Raw genomic sequence first — 5041 nt, forward strand, 5'->3', positions numbered from 1 at the left:
AACCGTGTAAAAGACCTACCAAGGTGACAGCAGCATATCCAAAACCTTGCTCCCTCTTCGTCATTCTGCTCAGAACTCGCCACAGCCTAAGGCCCAGTTTCTGGCTTGAGCTAGGGTTAGGGTTAGGGTTAGGGTTAGGCTTACGCCTAGGGTTAGGGTTGAGGAAACCACAAAGCCAGGAGCTCCAGGCGTACTCACCATGCAAAAGACATACCATGGTGACCGCAGCACATCCGAAACCTTGCTCCCTCTTCCTCTTTCTGCTCAGAACTCGCCACAACCCTCTGCCGGATTTCTGGCTCAAGGTAGGGTTAGGGTTAGGGTTATGCCTAGGGTTTGGGTTGAGAAAACCACAAAGCCAGGAGCTCCAGGGACACTGATCATGCGAAAGGCAGGACAAGTTACGCACAGCACATCCAAAACCTTGCTCCCTCTTCTTCTTTCTGCAAGGGTTAGGGTTAGAGTTAGGGGCTCGGTTTAGTAGGGTTAGTGTTAGGGGTTAGGGTTCGTGTTATGCCTAGGGTTAGGATTGAGAAAACCACAAAGCCAGGAGACCCAGGCACACTAACCGTGTAAAAGACCTACCAAGGTGACAGCAGCATATCCAAAACCTTGCTCCCTCTTCGTCATTCTGCTCAGAACTCGCCACAGCCTAAGGCCCAGTTTCTGGCTTGAGCTAGGGTTAGGGTTTGGTTTAGGGTTAGGGTTAGGGTTAGGCTTACGCCTAGGGTTAGGGTTGAGGAAACCACAAAGCCAGGAGCTCCCGGCGTACTCACCATGCAAAAGACATACCATGGTGACCACAGCAAATCCGAAACCTTGCTCCCTCTTCCTCTTTCTGCTCAGAAGTCGCCACAACCCTCTGCTGGATTTCTGGCTCAAGGTAGGGTTAGGGTTAGGGTTATGCCTAGGGTTTGGGTTGAGAAAACCACAAAGCCAGGAGCTCCAGGGACACTGATCATGCGAAAGGCAGGACAAGTTACGCACGGCACATCCAAAACCTTGCTCCCTCTTCTTCTTTCTGCAAGGGTAAGGGTTAGGGTTAGGGGCTCGGGTTTGGGTTAGGCTTGGGGGTTAGGGTTCGGGTTATGCCTGGGGTTAGGATTGAGAAAACCACAAAGCCAGGAAACCCAGGGACACTAACCATGTAAAAGGCAGGCCAGCTTAAGCATGGCATATCAAAACCTTCCTCCCTCTTCCTCTTTCTGCGCGGAACTCACCATAGCCCGATGACCGATTAGTGGCTCAATCTACGGTTAGGGTTAGGGTTAGGCGTTCTCCTAGGGTTAGGCTTGAGAAAACCACAAAGCCAGGAGCTCCAGGGATACTCAGCATGTAAAAGGCATACCAAGGTGAGGAGGACACCGCCCAAACCTTGCTCCCTCTTTGTCATTCTGCTCAGAACTTGCCACAACACTCTGCCGGATTTCTGGCTCAAGGTAGGGTTAGGGATAGGGTTAGGCCTTGGGTTAGGGTAAGGGTTACTCCTAGGGTTAAGGTTGAGAAAACCACAAAGCCAGGGGACCCAGGGACACTAACCATGCAAAAGGCCGGTCAAGTTAAGCACAGCACATCAAAACCTTGCTCCCTCTTTCTCTTTCTGCTCGGAACTCACCACAGCCTAAGGCCCAGTTTCTGGCTTGAGCTAGGGTTAGGGTTAGGGTTAGGGTTAGGGTTAGGCTTACGCCTAGGGTTAGGGTTGAGGAAACCACAAAGCCAGGAGCTCCCGGCGTACTCACCATGCAAAAGACATACCATGGTGACCACAGCACATCCGAAACCTTGCTCCCTCTTCCTCTTTCTGCTCAGAACTCGCCACAACCCTCTGCCGGATTTCTGGCTCAAGGTAGGGTTAGGGTTATGCCTAGGGTTTGGGTTGAGAAAACCACAAAGCCAGGAGCTCCAGGGACACTGATCATGCGAAAGGCAGGACAAGTTACACACAGCACATCCAAAACCTTGCTCCCTCTTCTTCTTTCTGCAAGGGTTAGGGTTAGAGTTAGGGGCTCGGTTTAGGGTTAGTGTTAGGGGTTAGGGTTCGTGTTATGCCTAGGGTTAGGATTGAGAAAACCACAAAGCCAGGAGACCCAGGCACACTAACCGTGTAAAAGACCTACCAAGGTGACAGCAGCATATCCAAAACCTTGCTCCCTCTTCGTCATTCTGCTCAGAACTCGCCACAGCCTAAGGCCCAGTTTCTGGCTTGAGCTAGGGTTAGGGTTAGGGTTAGGGTTAGGCTTACGCCTAGGGTTAGGGTTGAGGAAACCACAAAGCCAGGAGCTCCAGGCGTACTCACCATGCAAAAGACATACCATGGTGACCGCAGCACATCCGAAACCTTGCTCCCTCTTCCTCTTTCTGCTCAGAACTCGCCACAACCCTCTGCCGGATTTCTGGCTCAAGGTAGGGTTAGGGTTAGGGTTATGCCTAGGGTTTGGGTTGAGAAAACCACAAAGCCAGGAGCTCCAGGGACACTGATCATGCGAAAGGCAGGACAAGTTACGCACAGCGCATCCAAAACCTTGCTCCCTCTTCTTCTTTCTGCAAGGGTTAGGGTTAGAGTTAGGGGCTCGGTTTAGTAGGGTTAGTGTTAGGGGTTAGGGTTCGTGTTATGCCTAGGGTTAGGATTGAGAAAACCACAAAGCCAGGAGACCCAGGCACACTAACCGTGTAAAAGACCTACCAAGGTGACAGCAGCATATCCAAAACCTTGCTCCCTCTTCGTCATTCTGCTCAGAACTCGCCACAGCCTAAGGCCCAGTTTCTGGCTTGAGCTAGGGTTAGGGTTTGGTTTAGGGTTAGGGTTAGGGTTAGGCTTACGCCTAGGGTTTGGGTTGAGGAAACCACAAAGCCAGGAGCTCCCGGCGTACTCACCATGCAAAAGACATACCATGGTGACCACAGCACATCCGAAACCTTGCTCCCTCTTCCTCTTTCTGCTCAGAACTCGCCACAACCCTCTGCTGGATTTCTGGCTCAAGGTAGGGTTAGGGTTAGGGTTATGCCTAGGGTTTGGGTTGAGAAAACCACAAAGCCAGGAGCTCCAGGGACACTGATCATGCGAAAGGCAGGCCAAGTTAAGCACGGCACATCCAAAACCTTGCTCCCTCTTCTTCTTTCTGCAAGGGTAAGGGTTAGGGTTAGGGGCTCGGGTTTGGGTTAGGCTTAGGGGTTAGGGTTAGGGTTATGCCTGGGGTTAGGATTGAGAAAACCACAAAGCCAGGAAACCCAGGGACACTAACCATGTAAAAGGCAGGCCAGCTTAAGCATGGCATATCAAAACCTTCCTCCCTCTTCCTCTTTCTGCGCGGAACTCACCATAGCCCGATGACCGATTAGTGGCTCAATCTACGGTTAGGGTTAGGGTTAGGCGTTTTCCTAGGGTTAGGCTTGAGAAAACCACAAAGCCAGGAGCTCCAGGGATACTCAGCATGTAAAAGGCATACCAAGGTGAGGAGGACACCGCCCAAACCTTGCTCCCTCTTTGTCATTCTGCTCAGAATTGCCACAACCCTCTGCCGGATTTCTGGCTCAAGGTAGGGTTAGGGATAGGGTTAGGCCTTGGGTTAGGGTTAGGGTTATGCCTAGGGTTTGGGTTCAGAAAACCACAAAGCCAGGAGCTCCAGGGACACTGATCATGCGAAAGGCAGGACAAGTTAGGCACGGCACATCCAAAACCTTGCTCCCTCTTCTTCTTTCTGCAAGGGTTAGGGTTAGAGTTAGGGGCTCGGTTTAGGGTTAGTGTTAGGGGTTAGGTTTAGGGTTATGCCTAGGGTTAGGATTGAGAAAACCACAAAGCCAGGAGACTCAGGGACACTAACCGTGTAAAAGACCTACCAAGGTGACAGCAGCATATCCAAAACCTTGCTCCCTCTTCGTCATTCTGCTCAGAACTCGCCACAGCCTAAGGCCCAGTTTCTGGCTTGAGCTAGGGTTAGGGTTAGGGTTAGGGTTAGGGTTAGGGTTAGGGTTAGGGTTAGGCTTACGCCTAGGGTTAGGGTTGAGGAAACCACAAAGCCAGGAGCTCCAGGCGTACTCACCATGCAAAAGACATACCATGGTGACCGCAGCACATCCGAAACCTTGCTCCCTCTTCCTCTTTCTGCTCAGAACTCGCCACAACCCTCTGCTGGATTTCTGGCTCAAGGTAGGGTTAGGGTTAGGGTTATGCCTAGGGTTTGGGTTGAGAAAACCACAAAGCCAGGAGCTCCAGGGACACTGATCATGCGAAAGGCAGGACACGTTACGCACGGCACATCCAAAACCTTGCTCCCTCTTCTTCTTTCTGCAAGGGTAAGGGTTAGGGTTAGGGGCTCGGGTTTGGGTTAGGCTTAGGGGTTAGGGTTAGGGTTATGCCTGGGGTTAGGATTGAGAAAACCACAAAGCCAGGAAACCCAGGGACACTAACCATGTAAAAGGCAGGCCAGCTTAAGCATGGCATATCAAAACCTTCCTCCCTCTTCCTCTTTCTGCGCGGAACTCACCATAGCCCGATGACCGATTAGTGGCTCAATCTACGGTTAGGGTTAGGGTTAGGCGTTTTCCTAGGGTTAGGCTTGAGAAAACCACAAAGCCAGGAGCTCCAGGGATACTCAGCATGTAAAAGGCATACCAAGGTGAGGAGGACACAGCCCAAACCTTGCTCCCTCTTTGTCATTCTGCTCAGAATTGCCACAACCCTCTGCCGGATTTCTGGCTCAAGGTAGGGTTAGGGATAGGGTTAGGCCTTGGGTTAGGGTTAGGGTTATGCCTAGGGTTTGGGTTCAGAAAACCACAAAGCCAGGAGCTCCAGGGACACTGATCATGCGAAAGGCAGGACAAGTTAGGCACGGCACATCCAAAACCTTGCTCCCTCTTCTTCTTTCTGCAAGGGTTAGGGTTAGAGTTAGGGGCTCGGTTTAGGGTTAGTGTTAGGGGTTAGGTTTAGGGTTATGCCTAGGGTTAGGATTGAGAAAACCACAAAGCCAGGAGACTCAGGGACACTAACCGTGTAAAAGACCTACCAAGGTGACAGCAGCATATCCAAAACCTTGCTCCCTCT

This window comes from Coloeus monedula, assembly GCF_965178545.1.
Source record: "Coloeus monedula genome assembly, contig: HAP1_SCAFFOLD_71, whole genome shotgun sequence".
In the NCBI taxonomy this organism is placed as follows: domain Eukaryota; kingdom Metazoa; phylum Chordata; class Aves; order Passeriformes; family Corvidae; genus Coloeus; species Coloeus monedula.